Source organism: Ammospiza caudacuta, chromosome 2 (genome assembly GCF_027887145.1).
Source record: "Ammospiza caudacuta isolate bAmmCau1 chromosome 2, bAmmCau1.pri, whole genome shotgun sequence".
NCBI lineage: Eukaryota > Metazoa > Chordata > Aves > Passeriformes > Passerellidae > Ammospiza > Ammospiza caudacuta.
Genome location: NC_080594.1, coordinates 121,940,143 through 121,961,119, shown reverse-complemented (window position 1 = coordinate 121,961,119; position 20,977 = coordinate 121,940,143). Strand labels below are relative to the sequence as shown.

At 43.2% G+C, this 20,977-nt stretch overlaps 2 long non-coding RNA genes across 4 annotated transcripts; both read right to left on the bottom strand.

Moving 5' to 3' along the window:
* Window positions 1–595: 595 nt before the first annotated feature.
* On the bottom strand, window positions 596–4,144 carry LOC131554712 (uncharacterized). 3 transcript variants are annotated; one of them, XR_009274409.1, is made up of 5 exons: window positions 3,944–4,144; window positions 3,256–3,319; window positions 2,483–2,558; window positions 1,598–2,365; window positions 596–1,003 (listed from the first exon to the last, which is right to left on the bottom strand). It is a non-coding gene; the product is annotated as an uncharacterized LOC131554712 (long non-coding RNA). The 3 variants fall into 3 exon arrangements; XR_009274408.1 differs by having other exon boundaries at window positions 596–914; XR_009274410.1 differs by having other exon boundaries at window positions 596–914; window positions 1,598–1,715.
* A 10,610-nt stretch (window positions 4,145–14,754) lies between these two features.
* Window positions 14,755–19,357, bottom strand: LOC131554832 (uncharacterized). The gene is made up of 7 exons (XR_009274439.1): window positions 19,290–19,357; window positions 18,605–18,668; window positions 18,222–18,312; window positions 17,839–17,914; window positions 17,412–17,709; window positions 16,954–17,071; window positions 14,755–15,020 (listed from the first exon to the last, which is right to left on the bottom strand). It is a non-coding gene; the product is annotated as an uncharacterized LOC131554832 (long non-coding RNA).
* Between the last annotated feature and the right edge of the window lie 1,620 nt (window positions 19,358–20,977).

The window sequence follows — 20,977 nt, the reverse complement described above, 5'->3', positions numbered from 1 at the left end:
ACTTTTTTCTGGAAATAAAGACATTACCTAAATCCTCTCCCCGTGTCCTAGACAGATGGATATTCAGTTATTAGTTGGCTGGGCAGCAGTTTCTTAAATAGAATGATAAACAAGATGTGAACATTTCAGCTACAAGCAAATAGGCAAATCTGAACAAGGTACTGGTGGGCGACCACTGAAGTTATTTTGAAGGAATTTTTTAAACAATAAAATATTGATACCACAAAAATAAAGCAAAAAGCTAACTACTGGCTAAGAAAAAATTAACTTTTGACAGCAACAACATTCCAACCACACAGGCTTTTTCCCGATGTCATACCTTATAACTACCTCTCTTGGGAATTCTCATCATGTATCCCAAAAGGAATAAATACCTCAGAGCGTCCTAAAGCAAAAAGTAGCACACATGAGCTCCTCACACTCCCGGGAGGCCTGCACAGCGTGCACTGAGTCTGCAACAAATTCTGCTCAGTGAGAGTCTGCAAACAAAGGTTCAATTGATGAATTGAACTGATTGTAAAGGGAGGTTTTCTAAGCACAGAAGCACAACAAAGAACAAGCAAAAACAATTCTTAAAAAAAACCTGCAAGTTTTATTTAGCATATATGCGACTGATTTCCACCCTGTGGCTTCTCACTTTGATTCGCGTCTGTAGGTTCAGGAAGATGACAATGCACACTCTGCCCTCCCTGAGCCCCCCACAGCAGCTGAGCGCTGCTCCGTGCGCTCAGATCGTCAGGAACTGGATTGCCCGCATGGACTGGAACTGCTCTGCTGCAGATTCAGGAGAGAGGGGCTGGCTGAGGCGTCGTCCCAATTCCATTACTGTGTGACGAGAAGCGGTTTGTTCCCAACGGGTGCAACAATCCCCAGCTCGCTTCCATGGTGAGTACCGATGGCACACAAATGGCAGCCTGAGGAAATCGTGTTCTGGGCTCTAAGTGGTCGGGACAGGGTCTGATTTTTTGTTTTGCATCTGTATGATGATTAGTACGACAGGGCCCTGATCGATGACATGGCAGCACAGAATTAAAAACTCCTCAATAGGATTACATCGACTTCTAGGAAAAGACAAAAGCCTAGGACCCTTCTGAAATCTATTTTTAATGCGAAGCACACGGATTGTCACTATGCTGTGCCTTCCAGCTTTTCAAAGCAGCTTACCTCTGAAGACCAGAAAACATTTATTTCTACAGAAACAATGGGCAACCCCCAGGCTAATCTCAGCGCTACTGTTTAATAGGGGATCTGCCAGCATGCCAGTCCAGCTTCAAGTGTGCTTTATTTCAGTCTAACATCCCCTCAAAATTCTTCTCACATCTCCCAACCCTGACATCTTATTTTTCCCTAAAGCTTCTCATCATTAGCAATTTCCAAGTAACATGGTATTTTTACAACATTCAAAAATGTCATGCTGGACTGTGCTAGAGAGTAATTTGCAAATATAAGCTTAGCAAAGTTTGAATTGACTTGTCCAGAGAAAAAACCTACAAGTGAACACCTACACCTGCCTACAAAGAGCTAACAAGCCCCTGGCAGCTGCCAGCATCAAAGCACAGCGGATGTTTCTAATACAGGGTAAGGATAACAAGATCACCTCCTGTTCTCTCCAGCATCTTTTCCCTGCAGTCGTATTTTGCTTCTTATGATTTTTTTAGTCTCTGCATCTTCTTGGACAGCACCGAGCCCGACGACAAGGAGACGAGAGTCTTTCCCTGCCGTAGGGAGAGAACCAGGAAAACAGTTAAAATAAGAACAGGGTAGTTTGAAATTCATACTTCCAATGAGAAGCAGCGCCTAACCAACAGAACAAAAGTAAACAAAGCATGGTACCTCCCTGGGGACAGAAGACTTACAAACTCTCCAGGATTTACAATTCTAGCGACCAACCCCTTCAGGACGGCAGCCAAGTGTCCCATGAGGTGGTGCTGCACCAAAGAATGATCTGAGAGGTTCCAAAGAGTGAAATGCACAATATTTTGCAAAGCCGTAAAATCTTGCAAAATAACAAAAATACAATAGATGTAAACTACAGGGTAAGAGTACAAGTGTTCACTTTAAGAGCTGGAACCATCCAGGTGAGCACCTGATAACTGGATCCTCACCAGAGTTTGAACCCTTCAGGACACAGAAGGGTTTTCCCCAGAAATTTCACAGACTGAGTTTTGATAGAAGTATACTTGCCAGACCCTCAGAAACATCACCCATTCTCCAGGTGTCTGGAGAGAACTGCAAATGGCTCTCACGTAGTTTGAGCTAGCTCTGTAAGGTCTCAGGGTGAATTTCACCAGATGCAACCAAACTGGGCAACTCCCAGTGGGACAGAAGGAACCCAAAGCTTGGGTTCGCAGAGCTGCAGCAAATACTGAGGAAACAAACATAACAGCGTAAAAAATAATAAACCATCCTTTTTTTTTCTCTTGCTTTTGTTTTTTTCTTATTCAGATCAGCATAGCAATTAAAGAGAAGGTGAAAAACTCACCATTACTGAACATTTCATCATCTGTAGGCTGAGCATCCTTAGCACAGAGGACTCCAAAGTTAAAATTCACCGATCCCTGGGAAATAAAACCAAATATTGTATGATAAACAATCAAACAGCAGACGTAAAAATTTGTTTCCTCTAAGGACTTTCGGGTACGTATGTACCTTTGCATACATCCAACACATTGGAACATACACTTTATACCATCTCCTAATAAGTAAAAATTTACCTTTAAACTTTGATAGTACAGCATAAAATTATGAACTTAAATTGGTGATCTGTTATTATTAAGTTGGTGCCTAAAGTTATTTCTGCTGTCAGGTTCAAAAAAACATTAATTTTTTTTACTGGAATGAGCAATTGATTTCAAAGTCATCACAAGCCCACCAAAACACAAAGCAGTATTCACTGGATGGGTCTGTGAGCTAGAAGTAGTTAGGCTTGTACTTCCCTCTTGCTATTCCAGAACCAATAAATCCTGTCAACAAAACCAGGATCTATAGCCCACTGCTGTGAAAGATTCTACGAGGATGATGGTTTGATTTGTGTTTAGAAGTTTTGATTTGAAATGGCCAGACCAATGGATAAAGACAGTTTAGGTAGTATTACATTGCTATTATTATTATTTCTATTATTATTTTTACTATTACTACTGCTATTGTTATCATCTGCTACTGGAAGAAACAAACCAGTAGTACCTATACTTAATTACTTTTATTTCCAGGAAATAATAAAGAAAAAGAACCAAACCAAAAAAAGTCACTTCCTACCTTTTATATCAAGGGATGAAAACTTTCTCTTGGGCTCTTCTCCAATTTATCAAGACTCACAGCACTGAAAGGCAAACAAAACAGTGCTTTATAGAAGGGCAAGTGCACATTTCAAGGCTGAACCACCAACTGATTGCAGTGACAGCAGTTACAACATGAATCGTTCCCAGAGCCTCTGTTAAATGGAATGTTCTGTGGAACTGCCGTTTCTTTCCCAAAACACTAACTTCCAACACTTCCTAATAATATTTTGTATTTTAAAACAAAAGAAGTTAGTGAGACTCTGTGCGGAGGTCAGGTTTAAATTTATTTCCTTCTAAAGCACAGAGCTCTGTTCCATCACCCTTCACTTCGGCTCTACACTGAATCGTGGTGAGCATTTGAGGAGTGCTCAATAATCAATTCTATTTCTCTCTTTTTCTAGCTCTCTCTATTCCTAAATCATTCCAGACAAGTCAAATGAAAAATGAAAAAAACAAGTTCAGCATCAAAGTCACACTTTTTCCCGTTGTCTGGTCAAGAACAGGCTCTAAATCCACTTACTGCTGCCTTCAACGATTCAGACTTGCAAAAGCATTCTTACATATTTTACAGGTTTATCATAAAACCCACAGAACGCAAGCTCTGAATTACAGGAAAAGGTACACAGGCAAATATCTAAAGGGATCACTTATTAGTAAATACATACCTTGGTAGAGATCGCACTGAGAACCTTTCTGAGGGACTCTAAGGGACGCATGTTTTCTGAGCACCCTATAAACAAGAAAAGCTAGGATATATTACAGGACATCCCCACTTTTTCTACATATTCAAATAGTATTTTTAATAAAAACAATTCAGTTAAAAAAGAAGGAAGAAAACCAAGCTAATTTTACTCAGCTGTATTTACTGCCGATTTAGAGAAAAATCCCGGGCAGCGTCGGCCGTTGCGGCACACGTCGCGCCGGCAGCAGGGCCTGCCGGGAGTTGGAGTCTCGGGCTGGTAGCCACTCATGTGCCGCGATAGCCGTTGCGTCACACGCCGCGCCGGCAGCAGGGCCTGCCGGGAGTTGGAGTCTCGGGCTGACAGCCACGGCTCCGTCCCCCGCCACCGGGAGCTGCAGTCCCTCCCGGGCATCAAACGGGTCCTTCGCCCCAGGGCGGGGAAGGACCTGAGGCAGGACCGCTCCTCCCGAATGCCCTCTCTTTTCCCCTCCAACTCTTTTTCTTTTTTTTAACGCTGTTTTTCACCCCTTTCCCTTCCCTTCCCTTCTGCTCTCCTGCTTTCTTTCCTTTCCTTTCCTTTTTTCCCCCTTCCCTTTCCCTTTCTTTTTCTTGTATTTCTGATCTTGGTTTTCCTTCCTAGCTTTAGAATAAAACAGCAGCAGTAGAAACTGTCAGGATACCTGGGAGTAAAAAAAAAAAACTCCAAAACGAAAATGATTGAAAGAAAACTATTTATTCCCTGGGAGCCTGAAATTTTCTACTGCTGCACGTGACATAGAGCTTTTAATCCCTTCTTATAGATAGTTGATATTTGATACTTACTTTATACAGCGCCCCCTGCCGTCTGTCCCGGCGCACTGCAGCCCCAGCGCTCCCTGTCGTCTGTCCCGGCGCACTGCAGGCACAGCGCCTCCTGCCGTCTGCACAGGCGCACTGCAGGCACAGCGCTGCGGCGGCGTTCGGTTCTGTTTAATGAAACTCGGCTGAATTCGGCTCGGTTCGGCTCTTGGTCTAAACTCGTTTCAGTTCGGCTCTTCGGCCGAACTCGGCACGATTGGGCTAAACTCGGTCATATTCGGCACATTGTCTAAATGCGGCCAGTGTCGGCTACACTCGGCTATCATCGGCTCTTGGCGTAAACTCGGCTGTTTTCGGCCACTCTCGGCTCTTCGGTGAAACGTCGGCTGTTTTCGGCTCCACTGGGCTCCTCGGGGAAACTCGGCTCTTTTCGGCCACACTCGGCTCTTCGGCTCTTCGGAACTATTCGGCCCGGCTCGCCTCCCTCAGGGCGGGAAAGCGGACGTGACAGGAGCCCGGCACAGCAAGGCGTTTAACCCACATGCCTGTCACAAACCCGCCAAAATACGCTTGCCCGCGGCGCCGCTGAGACCACAGCGCCTTTCGGGTACATCTAAAACGCCACAAAAAAATCCCACTGGGGCCGCGCCGGCTTCGGTCTTACACCCAGGCAGCCCTGATAGACGGACTGGGGCCTTCAATTTACGCGCCATTTCTGCCCCCATCTCGAGAAGGTCAAGCAAAAGTCCGCGACACCCGCGACTCGCCACTCCCAAGGTGGCGGCCTCTCGGTGCAGGGCTGCAGTACCGCGCTCTGCCCACAAGGCGGCAGCACTGCCGCCCGCCCCAGCCGGGGGCGCAGCGCGCCTCGGGGCTGCGGGCAGCGAAGGCGGCAAAAAACAACAGGGGCGACCCCCGACGAAAACTGCTCTGAAATAAATCAGCCAAAAACCCGCCGCTTACCCGACATGACCCAAACAAGCCCCGTTGTTTTAAATTAGATTTAAATACATTTGATATTTCTATTTTTCGTATTTATATTCACATGCATATTTATAGTGGACATGGATGCAGTATGTCATTTATACACTATATTATGTCTATTCCTTATACTATATTATGTCTATTCCTACTAATAATATTTATTTATCTTTTGTGTTTTTATAAATATCTTTATGTATTGATTCTATATTTATATTTTTTAAATTCTATTTCTATAACACTTTTATTATTTAAAATTAAAATCCCTTTATAACTCACTACATACAAAAAAACCCTTTCTTTTACACTATATTGAAATATTTTTATATTTATAGCTTGCATGACTATATTCAAATTTATATTTATAGTTTATATTGATGCATTACATTAATAACTATATATAATATGCACCTTATTCAAAACTATAGGGGAATTATTTTTTAAATTATTTACCATATCTACTGCTACAACTTCTTTTTCCTTATATTTCTAATTTTTATATAAATCTTTAATGTGTTTACTATTTATTTCTATACTTATATTTCTGCCTTTATATTATTTGTATTTGCAATTTTTATACTAACACCCCTGCTTTGGCAAAGAAAAAGCAAAACCATTCATTATTTTAAACTACCTAATTTTTTTTAAATATTTATATTCATCATAATATACAACAAATGATAGATATATATAGATAGATCACATCCGTATTTATATCTATTTTATATCGATTTCCTATAATATTTTTAATAAGATATATACAGTATTACTTGTATTATATATTGTATCAATTTATGTTATTTTACATTTACAATTTATTATTAAAATTTTTATATATCTGCATATAGTTGCAATACATTTATATTGTTGTATTTTTGTTTGGGTCGTATCTACATTTATATTCTCTATTCATATATCTATAAACATACACAATACTCTATTAAAATTAGAATAACTTATTGTAACATATAATGACTTAAGTTACATGTTAAATTTTAAAAATTGACCGAATATATAAAAATAAAATTGGCTCATTCCCATTGCTACACATCTATTTCTTTTGTTTCAATAGAGTTAGAGTCATAATTGTATATTTAAAATCCAATTCCTAAATGAAATGACAGAACAAACAGCACCAAATTCCCACCAATATCTTCCAAAAACATCAAGAAATCTCCAACAGCCAAACAAGTGTCAGCGAAAAAACAAAGAACACTCTTTTCAATATCAATTCTCATCACGACAGAAAAATGGAACCAAAATAAAAGAAAATCCTATAGAAACACACACAGCAAATTACAAAAAGTACTAAAAAAAAGTGAAACCAATCTACTTAACTCCAGACAGTGCCACTCACCCTGAACGTTACTAAAATTAAAAAAAAAAAAAAATCTACCTCTACACTAACTCAAAGAATAAACAATCCTCTGTAAAAATAACGTTAAAACCTGAACTAATTAACAAAACGGAAAAACATCTCAACCACTAAAAACTAAGAAATTAACTACCCAAATAAATAAATACTTTAAAAACCCACCATATAAATACCCATGTTCCCTAAAAAAAACCCCTGATAAACAATACTCAAATACATTAAAAGACAACAACAACAACAAAAAAAGAAAATAAAGAAACCAACAACAAGAATATACCAAAAACCAAGTAAACTTAAATCTGCAACAAAAAAATTATTCCCAACTGAATAAACCCATAGTGCCTCAAGCGATCAAAATAAAAATACCACCTAGAAACAAACACAACGACTAAAGACAAACGTAACCATAAACAACGTCCCCCAAATTACCCGTAACCATAAAACATTCACTACAATCGAACAAACCAAACAAATAAAAGCCCTGGAAGACGATAAACACACATGCAATTACCGAGATTTAAAACCCGCGGCTATGAACGACTCGACGCTACCCCAAGCCCCCCAAAACAAACACTACACACTCACGCTAATAAAAGCCGCCGCAACAGAATTAAAATGCGAACCGCTGCTTCGCGCTACGACCCGTAAAAACCATTGCGCGCCCTTCTAAACATAATACCCAGGAAAAAAAAAAAAAAATCCGACTACAAAACGCAATCCAAAACAAACCTTTACCATCGCTACCGGCACCGAGAACCGTGCCACTCGGGAAGAACACCGCATCCCTTAGCGTACGCCCGCTGCAAACCGAACACAGCCACGCAATCAACGCCTCCAAAGCGCCTCCGAGCTGCGGCACCGCCGAGCTTTGGGCGGCCGAACCCCGCGCTCGCTGCCGGCCCCGGACGGAGCGCGGCTCCCGGCAGGGAAGCGGCTCCTGCGGCGGCTGCTCCGGCACGCGGGGCCGGCGCCGTTCCGGGGAGCCCCGCCCGCTGCCCCTGCCCGGCGGGGCCGGCACCGGGCCCGGGGCTCCCGGCGGCGCCCCGGCCCCGCGCCCGGAGCGGACGGAGCGGCCGGCACCGCCCGGGCCGGCGCAGCAGCGCCCGCGCCGCCTCCGCCGCCCTCGGCCGGCCCGGCCCGGCTCCCCTCGGCTCGCACCGGCGCGGCTCCGCCACCGCCGCCCTCGGCCGGCCCGGCCGCGCCAAATCCCCCGTGCGCCCCGGCAGCTGCCCGAGCCGTGCCGGCAGCGCTGCCGAGCGGGAACGTTCCGGGCCGGGCCGCGGGCACGAGGAGCGCCCTCCGATGCAGCGGCACAGCCCCATTGCAGCCCTGCAAACGCTGCCGGAGCTGCGGCTCCCCGCAAGCCAACCCCGAAACCGACGCCGCAGACGGGGCGCACCTCACTCCAACAAGGGCAAAGAAATGTGTTCTCCCCTCCAATTTCACCCCCTAGGAGAGCAGAAAAGAAGGGGCGCTCCTCAAATGAAAGCCTTCGACTGATGGCAAAGGGCGATTTCGACCTCCGTTCAAACCCTTCAAAAGGAGGGACACCAGGGCTGCCCCCTCCATTTAAACCCGAGGGTGATGAAAATGGGTTGGGCTGCCTTCAAATCAAACCCATATTACCACAAGAATACTTTTCCCATTCCCCTTAGAATAGAACGCAGGGATTCCCTGTCACCTCCGGGATACCCCTAACAGCCTGGAAAAGGCAGCTTTTCCCGCAATCAACACCCTTAAAACCACAAGTCAAGAGGGATCTCCTCAGTTCAAACGCAGACAATAAAAGAAGAGGAGCTGCTTCCTTCTCCTTAATCCCTTTTGTCTTCATAAGCTCCATTTTTGTTCCTGGGGATCCGGGGAGGGACTGGCAAGATGAAATTGCAAAGGGGAAGGAGAAAATTCCCCGCTCCAAACCCACAGGGGCTCACTTGTTCGGCTGCTGCTCCCCGGCACAAAGATTCGTCCCTCGGCGCCTCCTTTAAGCGATGCTCCGCGGATCCAAGCGCGGATCCAGGTGTCCCCCCGACCCTGTGGGAAGCTCCCGCAGCCCTTCCACGAGACAGCGCCGGCAGCGCCCCATAAACCCCTCCACTCAGCAGCTCCGTGCAAAAGGGAGCCGAGGCAAAGCCTCCCCCTAAAGCAGCCTGGCCCCGGCAGGAGCCGGCCCCTCCTCATCCTCGCACTCACACCTGGGCTGCTCCGAGCCCCCATCATCCTCACACTCACACCTGGGCTGCTCCGAGCCCCCACCATCCTCACACTCACACCTGGGCTGCTCCGAGCCCCCATCATATATTTTTCATATTTCTATTCGCATTTATATTTAGAATTAATATTACTGTATAATATGAATTATATTGTATATTATATCTCTTCATGTTACTTACATAAATTTCTTTTTCTATTTCTTTTTAAATTCATAGTTTAGTATTACATCTTTATACATTTATTATATATTTCTGCATGCCGATTTACATTTCTATCGTACTTATATTATTAAAAATAAAACCCCTGCCTCTAACCAAAGAAAAACCAAAGACACCCCTTTAGTTAAACAACAGTTAAAATTTTTAAAATAATTTTGTTTGTCGTAATTCTATTCACATTTACATTTGTAATTTTCATGTATTATATTTATAGGTATTATATAGATTGGAGAGAATACCTTTTTATATAATAATAGATATATTCTTTTTACACAATATATTTCTTTTACTTATATTTACGTATACTAAATATTTATCGATATCGACATATATAGGATAGAATTGGATTTCTATTTTTATACTTTTTATGAAATCTCCAGCCTATACTCCAATAAAAGCCAAACAATCCCCAATTTATTTAAACTATATTTAAACATAAATCCTGTCACGGCAGCATTGCAGAGCAGCGCCCCAAGCTAATCTGACACTTGTTCATCTCCTGGACCTGAAACTGAACCCGCTCACCTTGATCGCACCTGGCAGAACCATTTCCGTACCTTTTTCTGGCATTACTTGGTTGTTTTCTTGAATTTTTTGTGGCCTTTATTGCCTCTTTTTCTTGCCTTGTTTCTTGGGGCTTTTATTCCCTTTTACCTTGATTTTTTTCTGGCATTTCTTGGGGTTTTTTCTTTGTTTCTTCTTGCCCATCTTGGGTTCTTTCCTGGGTTTTTTTCTGGGCTTTTCTTGCCCATTTTTTTTTTTTTTTCCTGGGTTATTTCTTGCCCATCTTGGTTATTTTTTCTGTTTTTATTTCCTTGCCCTTCTTAGTTTTTTTTTTTTTTTTTTTTTTTTTTTTTTTTTTTTCTGGGCTTTTCCTTGCCCATTCTGGGGTTTTTTTACTGCGTTTTTTCTTGCCCATCTTGTTGTTTTTTTCTTTTTTTGTTGTTTTTTTTTTTTTTTGTTTGTTTCCCCTGTTTCTTTTTCTGTGGTATATCTGGGATTTTTCTTGCCCACCTTGGTTTTTCTTTTTTCTTTTGGGGAGGGGGGGTTTCTCGCCCATCTCGAGTTTTTTTCGGTGGGTTTGTTTTTTGTTGTTTTTTTTTTCTTTCCTTTTTCTTTTTCTTTTTTTTTTTCCCTAGGTTTCTCCTTGCCCTCCTGGTTTTTGGTTTTTTTTGTCTGCCTTCCTTCCTTCCTCCCTGTCCTTCCTTCTTTCTTCCTTTCAGTTCCTTTCCTTATTTTCTTTTTTTCCTTTTCGGTCTTTCTTTCTTTCCCTGTATGCCTAATCTTGGTTTTCTTTTCTAGCTTTAGAATAAAAAAGCAGCAGTAGTAACTTTCAGGCTACCTGGGAGTAAAAAAAACCCCAAAACGAAAATGATTTAAAGAAAACGATTTATTCCCTGGGAGCCTGAAATTTTCTACTGCTGCACGTGACATAGAGCTTTTATTCCTTCTTATAAATAGTTGATATTTGATACTTTATACAGCGCCCCCTGCCGTGTGCACCGGCGCACTGCAGGCACAGCGCCCCCTGCCGTCTGCACAGGCGCACTGCAGGCAGAGCGCTGCGGCGGCGTTCGGTTCTGTTTAATGAAACTCGGCTGAATTCGGCTTGCTTCGGCTCTTGGTCTAAAGTCGTTTCAGTTCGGCTCTTCGGCTGAACTCTGCACGATTGGGCTAAACTCGGTCGTATTCGGCACGATTGTCTAAATGCGGCTCAAGTCGGCTACACTCGGCTCTCGGTTCCAGTCGGCTATCATCGGCTCATGGCGTCAACTCGGCTATTTTCGGCCGCACTGGGCTCTTCGGTGAAACTCGGCTGTTTCCGGCCACACTCGGCTCTTCGGCTCTTCGGAACTATTCGGCCCGGCTCGCCTGCCTCAGGGCGGGAAAGCGGCCGTTACAGGAGCCCGGCACAGCGAGGCGTTTAACCCACATGCCTGTCACAAACCCGCCGAAATACGCCCGTCCGCGGCGCCCCTGAGCCCACGGCATGTCTCGGGTACACATGAAACGCCACAGAAAAATCCGTCGGGGCCGCCATGACGTCGGTATTCCGTGCAGGCAGTCCAGATGACACCCACCCGGTCCTCCACTTTCCCGCCCTTGTCGCCGCCCTGTTGAGAAGGTCAACCAAAAGTCCGCGACATCGGCCACGCGCCACTCCCAAGATGGCGGCCTCTCGGCGCAGGGCTGCAGTACCGCGCTCTGCCCACAAGGCGGCAGCACTGCCGCCCGCCCCAGCCGGGGGCGCAGCGCGCCTCGGGGCTGCGGGCAGCGAAGGCGGCAAAAAACAACAGGGGCGACCCCCGCCGAAAACTGCTCTGAAATAAATGCCCCAAAACAACCGGGAAGAGGGAAAAAAAACCGTCTGCCTCTAATCTAATAGGATAAAAGACAAAACAAAACAAAACACAAAAAGAAAAAACAAAAAACAAAAACCAAAACCAAACCAATTTCTTTTAAGAAATATTTAAATATTTTTAAAAATATTTTTTCGTAATAATAGTCACATTTCTATTTACAATGTATATTGATATACACTGTCCATTTAAACATTTCTTTTTATAAATACATTTCTATTCCATATTGCATATATCCCTACAACTTCAATTTATTTCTATATTTTTATAAATATTTTTACATAGTAAGTATATATTTCTGTTACGATTTTTACTTCTGTAACACTTGGATTATTTAAAATCAAACCTTTGCCTCCATCCACATTAAAGCCAAAAAGAACCCCTTTCTTCAAAACTGTACTTAAATATTTTTTAAAATTCTATTTTTCAGGTTCATATTCACATTTACATTTAAAATGTATACTTATGTATACTGTTATTTGAATTCTTCATTACATCTCTTCCTATTATTTCTATTTATTTATATTTTGTGTTTATATATATTTATATCTTGATTGTATATCTCAATATTTCGAAATATATAATAATATCTACATTATTTAAAAAAAAACCCCTGCCTCTAACACAATAACAATAAAAAAACACCCACCCTTTGTTTTAAACAATATTTAAATAGATTTTATCCTCATGTTCAATTTTTATATTCATATTTGTATTTATAATGTATATTAATGTATATTGCTTACTTATACATTTATCTTTACCAATGTCAATCCATAAGTAAGTTTATATTCTATATTACATCCGATGCGAGTAGGTATTTATATTTTTATTAATATTTTTTATATTGATTAAATATTTCTGCGTCAAGATTTTTACTTCTGGAACACTTATAATATTCAAACTAAAAACCCTGCCTCTACTTAAATGAAAGCCAAAACATTCCCTTCCTCATAAACTATATTTACATATTTTCATATTTATATTCCCATTTATAATTGATATTGCCACATAATGTTATTTATATTCTATACTACACCTCTTCATATTACTTACATATATTTAAATTTATAGTCATAGTTTAGCAATTTCTCTTTATATATTTATTATATATTTCTATCTTAAGATCCACATTTCTGTATTACTTATATTATTTAAAATAAAACTCCTGCCTCTAACCAAATAAAAACCAAGGACAGCCCTTTATTTGAACCAGATTTAAAATGCAGGAAGTAAATTTATTTTTCAAAATTAGAATGATATTTATATGGATATTTTTATTTATTTTATTCATAGATATTATATATATTAGAGAGAATACCTTCTAATATAATCATAGATATATAGTTTCTGTATTATATATATTTTTTACTTACATTTATTTGAATTAAATATGTATAGATATTTGTATTTCTATATATATTTGTATATCTGAATTTATATTTCATTTCTATCATTTATTTAAAAACCCCAGCCTATAACCTAATAAAACCCCCCAATTTACTTTTACTCTATTTAAATATTTTTATATTTACAATCTATATTTATATATCTTTGTATATATCTTTGTATATATATATATATATATATATATATATATATATATAATATAGACTATCATTTACCAATATGACAATATGTTCCAATTATATACCATGTATTTTAGTTTTATGTATGTATCCGTTATCTATATTTATGTTTACCACTCTAATTTTAGATTTATTTTTAAATGTATATTTATTTCTATTTTCATCCCTATATTAAACCATAGAAGTTCACTAACCCGACGCACCGGAGCCACAACGATACCGTACCTTTGTCAGCACCGGCACGCAGCACACGCCCGTCCCGTCGCAGCACATCAAACCAAACCTGTTTCTATCACTAACGGAACAAACATCCCACAACGTCACTGAACCCTAACAAAAACTCATATAAACCTAACTGTAAATCAATTTTAAATCCCACTATAAAGTAGCCCAAAACCTCCGCACATGCTCATCATAAACTTCCTCCTAAACCAGTATCTCAAAAACCCCAAAAAAACTCAAATACACCTTGAAAATGACACAACTGCTAATAAAAACAAACACCCATTAAAAATTAAATCAAACCAACTCACTAGACTCAAAACTGTACACTGACCCTGAACATTACTAGAAAAAGTCCCCAAAGCTCTACCTTTATGCTAATGCACAAATAACAACCTATCATCTATACAAGTTATTTGAAAAAATAAAAAAAAAATCATTAAAACCATGAAAATAAAAAAACTAAACTATTAAAATACTAAAAAATATCGCTACCTAAATTAAAAAACGTATTGCCTATAAAAACCCACAATATAAATGCCCCTGTCCCCAACAATAAAACTAAAAAAAACTATCGAACCAGAAAGAAATCACAACTTAGGAACACCAAAACCATAGCGTTCAAGAAGTCACACCACATCCTTTATCATACACCAACTACAAACAACAGAAAACAACACAATGAATTCTTAAAAACCACCTTAAGACCACTACATTGAAAAACATTTCAAAAATTAAAAACTGCATCTAACAAAAGCCATCTAATAAATTCACACCCAAAACTCCAGCAGCCCAGCTGGCCCTACCAAAGTTCTATGTTTATACATACAGTAAACAAAACCAAAATCCCAGTAATAACCATCAGAAATCTATGAAAGAATCCTATTGAAATTAATCCTGCCTCAAATACAAACCAACCCATCCAGAAAGTCAGCTTCACTCAGAAAACAATTTACACAGAGTTAATAATACCAAGAAATAAAACAACACACCATATACCACCAATGAATATCATAGCGAAGTAAAAAACAAACACTACATTTTTTCCTTTGTGTTTTTTAAACTAACTTCTTTTATTAGCTAGAACAAAAGCTTTTGCCAGGACTGTAACAACAACAACTTCTTTTTCTTCTTCTCCTTCTGAAATGTCCCTTCCCACTCCCAAATTCCTTTCAACTCCTGAGTTTACATCCAAGCAAAAAAGCAAAATTCGTGCACTCGTGCGTCCGCTGCTCCTGTCAGATTCTCTGTTTCCCTCCACATCTTCTTACACTTTCAGTCCTCACGCTGTCCTGCCGTGATGAGTCTGACAGAAGAATTGGCACAAGTTAACAGAGCATTTCCCTCCCTCCCTGCCTCTGCTTTCCTCAGCGCATTTCAATCCGTCCCAGGCCTGCAACGATGCCCGCTCACCCCAAAGCTCACAGCAAGCACGCAGCAGCTCAGGCTCGCTCGGCTCCGGGGCTCTGTGCCTTGGATAGCCGAGGAAACTTCTGATGAGCCTCCGTTCCAATAAACTGGAAGGCAAACTCACCTCCATCTCAGAGCCTCAGTAACCTCGGCCAGCGCCTTCCTCACTTCCCTGGGCCACAATGACTTGCAGGCACAAGGATGCAAAGCAGCTTTTTGTCTTTTCTCTTGTGTGCCAACAGGTCAAATATGTCGGCTTTGACATCACTAATTACCCTCTCTTTGAACTCTCCCAAGGACACTTTTAAAGAAAAGACAGAAGACTGCTGGCACATCCATGTGGGATCAGGAGGAAAGCAGCAAGGATCCGAGGCCAGCGGTGCGGCCGGGCAGCGCCACGTCCCTGCCACCCTGTGACAAGGCACACGGCCGCAGAGCCCCAGAGCCTGCAGGCCCTGCAGCTGCCACACGGATGGACCTGGTTCCCTCCCCGGGTGCCCAGGGGGAAACCTGATGGCAGGCATCCTCCCCGAGGGTGCACCCGGAGCCCCGGGCAGGGATGGAGTCGCCGGCTGCTCTCTGGGGACGAGACCCTCCCTGCAGGCGACGCTGCCTCGTCCTCTCCCTCCCCGTGGGACAGGGACCTCCAGGCTCTGTGACCAGCCTCCTTCCGTCAGCATCCAGGTGCTGTGTCACAGCCACAGGGGTCAATTCGTGGTGAGTACCGATGGCACGCAAATGGCAGCCCGAGGAAATCGTCTTCTGGGCTCTAAGTGGTTGGGACAGGCTCTGATTTTCTGTTTTGTATCTGTACAACAGATACAATCTGTTTTGTATTAGTACAACAGGGCTCTGATGGATGACGTGGTAACACAGAATTAAAAACCCCTCGATAGGATTACATCAACTTCTAGGAAAAGACATGGCGGCCGCGGAGCGAGCGGAGCAGTCGGGGCAGGTGAGGCGGCCGGGCCGGGCCGGGGCTCCGGGACCCGCCCGCACCGCGGGCTCGGGGCTGCAGCCGGGCCCCGCGCCCTGGGCGAGCAGGGGCTGTGCGGGGCTGGCTGAAGGGTGTGCAGGCCGGGCCCGGGGCACAGGCGTGCTGGCATTGAGGGTTTGTGTATGAAACTCGTCAAGCATTCGGATAGGAGGAGAATAAATCCAAACACGGCCAGAGAGAACGGAGACAGCGTGCAGCTGGGCTCTAAAACTCTGTGCAGCCCTGTGCAGGGTAAGAGTTGGACTCGATGATCCTTGTGGGTCTTTTCCAACTCAGACTGTTCTGTGACTCTGTGACTCTGTGACAAAAGCTTAGGACCCTTCTGAAATCTACTTTTAATCCAAAGAACGGGGACTGTCAGCATGCTGCACCTTCCAGCTTTTCAAAGCAGCTTACCTCTGAAGACCAGGAAACATTGATTTCTACAGAAACAATGGGCAACCCCCAGGCTAATCTCAGCACTACTGTTTAATAGGGGACCTGCCAGCGTGCCAGTCCAGCTTCAAGTGTGCTTTACTTCAGTCTAACATCCCCACAAAATTCTTCTCACATCTCCCAACCCTGAAATCTTATTTTCCCCTAAAGCTTCTCTTCATTAGCAATTTCCAAGTAACATGGTATTTTTACAACATTCAAAAATGTCATGCTGGACTGTGCTACAGAGTAATCTGCAAATATAAGCTTAGCAAAGTTTGAATTGACTTGTCCAGAGAAAAAACCTACAAGTGAACACCTACACCTGCCTACAAAGAGCTAACAAGCCCCTGGCAGCTGCCAGCATCAAAGCACAGCGGATGTTTCTAATACAGGGTAAGGATAACAAGATCACCTTCTGCTCTCTCCAGCTTCTTTTCCCTGCAGTCGTATTTTGCTTCTTAGGATTTTTTTAGTCTCTGTATCTTCTTGGACAGCACCGAGCCCGACGACAAGGAGACGAGAGTCTTTCCCTGCCGGACGGAGAGAACCAGGAAAACAGTTAAAATAAGAACAGGGCAGTTTGAAATTCATACTTGCAACGAGAAGCAGCGCCTAACCAACAGAACAAAAGTAAACAAAGCATGATACCTCCCTGGGGACAGAAGACTTATAAACTCTCCAGGATTTACAATTCTAGCGACCAACCCCTTCAGGACAGCAGCCAAGTGTCCCATGGGGTGGTGCTGCACCAAAGAACCATCTGAGAGGTTCCAAAGAGTGAAATGCACAATATTTTGCAAAGACAAAAAATCTTGCAAAATAACAAAAATACAATAGATGTAAACTACAGGGCAAGAGTACAAGTGTTACCTTTGGGAGCTGGAACCGTCCAGGTGAGCACCTGATAACTGGATCCTCACCAGAGTTTGAGCCCTTCAGGACACAGAAGGCTTTTCCCCAGGAATTTCACAGACTGAGTTTGGATAGAAGCGCGCTCGCCGGATCCTCAGAAACGTCGCCCATTCTCCAGGTGTCTGGAGAGAACTGCAAATGGCTCTCACGTAGTTTGAGCTAGTTCTGTAAGGTCTCAGGGGGAATTTCACCAGATGCAACCAAATTGGGCAACTCCCAGTGGGACAGAAGGAACCCAAAGCTTGGGTAAGCAGAGCTGCAGCAAATACCGAGGAAACAAACAAAACAGCATCAAAAATAATAAACCATCCTTCTTTTTTCTCTTGCTTTTTTTTTTCTCTTATTCAGATCAGCACAGCAATTAAAGAGAAGGTGAAAAACTCACCGTTACTGAACATTTCATCACCTGTAAGCTGAGCATCCTTAGCATAGAGGACTCCAAAGTTAAAATTCACCCATCCCTGGGAAATAAAACCAAATATCGTATGGTAAACAATCAAACAGCAGACGTAAAAATTTGTTTCCTCTAAGGACTTTCAGGTACGTATGTATCTTTGCATTACACATGAGAACATACACTTTAGACCATCACCTAATACATCATAATTTACCTTTAAATTTTGATAGTATAGCATGAATTTTTAACTTAAACTGGTGATCTATTATTATTCAGCTGGTGCCTAAAGTTATTTCTGCTGTCACGTTCAAAAAAACATCAATTTTTTTTACTGAAATGAGCAATTGATTTCAAAGTCATCACAAGCCCACCAAAACACAAAGCTGGGTTCACTGGACGGCTCCGTCAGCTAGAAGTAGTCAGGCTTCTACTTTCCTCTTGTTCTTCCAGAACCAATAAATCCTGTCAACAAAACCAGGATCTTTAGCCCACTGCTGTGAAAGATTCTACAAGGATGATGGCTTGATTTGTGTTTAGAAGTTTTGATTTGAAATGGCCAGACCAATGGATAAAGACAGTTTAAGTAGTATTACATTACTATTATTATTATGTCTATTATTATTTTTACTAGTATTACTACTATTATTATCACCTGCTACTGGAAGAAACAAACCAGTAGTACCTATACTTAATTACTTTTATTTTCAGAAAATAATAAAGAAAAAGAACCAAACCAAAAAAAGTCACTTCCTACCTTTTATATCAAGGGATGAAAAATTTCTCTTGGGCTCTTCTCCAATTTATCAAGACTCATAGCACTGAAAGGCAAACAAAACAGTGCTTTATAGAAAGGCAAGTGCACGTTTCAAGGCTGAACCACCAACTGATTGCAGTGACAGCAGTTACAACACGAATCGTTCCCAGAGCCTCTGTTCCATGGAATGTTCTGTGGAACTGCCATTTCTTTCCCAAAACACTAACTTCCAACACTTCCTAAACGTATTTTGTATTTTAAAACAACAGAAGTTAGTGAGACTCTGTGCGGAGGTCAGCTTTAAATTTATTTCCTTCCAAAGCACAGAGCTCTGTTCCATCACCCTTCCCTTCGGCTCTACGCTGCATCATGGTGAGCATTTGAGGAGGGCTCAAGAACCAATTCTATTTCTCTCTTTTTCTAGCTCTCTCTATTCTTAAATAATTCCAGACAAGTCCAATGAAAAATGACAAGTTCAGCATCAAAGTCACACTTTTTCCCTTTGTCTGCTCAAGAGCAGGCTCTAAATCCACTTATTGCTGCCTTCAACGGTTAAGACTTGCAAAACCATTTTTACATGTTTTACAGCTTTATCATAAAACCCACAGAACGCAAGCTTTCAATTACAGGAAAAGGTAATTCACAGGCAAATATCTAAAGCGATCACTTACTTGTAAATACATACCTTGACAGAGATCGCACTGAGAACGTTTCTGTGGGACTCTAAGGGAGACATATTTTCTGGGTACCCTGGAAACAAGAAAAGCTAGAATATTATTACAGGACATCTCCACTTTTTCTACATATTCAAATAGGATTTTTAATAAAAACAATTCAGTTAAAAAAAGAAGGAAGAAAACCAAGGTGATTTTACTCAGCTATATTTACTCCCGATTTAGAGAAAAAAAAAAGTCACGGGTGCTGCAAAGAAAAAAAAGTGAACCATAAACGCCTACAGTAGAATTTTAAAACAAGTGCTTGGATAAAAGAATCTTATGGAACGTGAAGTAGAAAAAAGTGAAACCACTATCAGACCTGCCTCTTTTCTCACCATTGTACAAGAACATCCTAAAAGCAGTATAAAGTCACTGCCTAAAACCGGTCATGGGATGTAACCAAGAACAATTTAGGCATTTGCTAATCTAGACAGAAACCTTTTCTGGATGCTAGTGTCAAATCACAAGTTTTGTCTTTCAGAAGCTCGACAATGCTGGAAAGCATTTTCCCTGGGGCTCGGGAGGGCAGGGGCGGAAGCGGGGATGAGTTTGCAGCTCGCACCTGGGCCATCCGAAGCGTACAGCCCGCCGGCTCCCTGCGCTGGGCATTCTCCCGGCCATCTCGGGCTTTACCGCTCAGCGCCGCTCCGTCCGTTTCCACGGCGCAAAGAGCCACGAGCACTAACGCGGGCAGCAGCCCCGTCACGCCGCCGATATCGCAGCGCTCCCTGCTCGCAACGCCCGACACGCGGCGGAGCCGCCTCCGCCCGCTGCACCGGCAGCAGCCCGAGGGAGACGGCTGCGGCTCGGGGGCTCCTCCTGCGCCTCCGCCAGCCCGAGGGCGGCCGCCCCACCGGGACCGCGGGAGCGCCCGGCGCCGCTCGCCCGCGGCGGCTCCCGCAGCTCCCGGCCCGCGGCAGCAAAGCACCGCCTCGCCCTCCGCCATCGCCGGGCGGCAGCGCCCCCGCCCCCGGCACCGCTGAGTGAGGCCGACGAACCGGGCGGACGCTCCTTCCGCGCTCCTCAGCTCCACGCGGGCGCCCACATGGAGGCCTCGCCCCTCCAGCGTCACCGTCCCGCGCGGGAGAGGCGCCGCCAGCTGCCCGCGCACAGCCCCGCGCGGCCGCCTGGCACGCCAGCCACTCATGGGCCGCGTCAGCCGTTGCGTCACACGCCGCGCCGGCAGCACGGCCTGCCGGGAGTTGTAGTCTCGGGCTGACAGCCACGGCTCCGTCCCCCGCCACCGGGAGCTGCAGTCCCTCCCGGGCATCAAACGGCTCCTTCGCCCCAGGGCGGGGAAGGACCCGAGGCAGCACCGCTCCTCCCGAATGCCCTCTCTTTTTCCCTCCAACTCTTTTTTCTTTTTTCACTCTGGTTTTCAACCCTTCCCTTCCCTCTTGCTCTCCTGCTTCCTTTCCTTTCCTTTCCTATCCCTTTCCCTTTCTTGTATTTCTGATCTTGGTTTATCTTTCTAGCTTTAGAATAAAACAGCAGCAGCAGTAGAAACTGTCAGGATACCTGGGAGTAAAAAAAAAACTCCAAAACGAAAATGATTGAAAGAAAACTATTTATTCCCTGGGAGCCTGAAATTTTCTACTGCTGCACGTGACATAGAGCTTTTAATCCCTTCTTATAGATAGTTGATATTTGATACTTA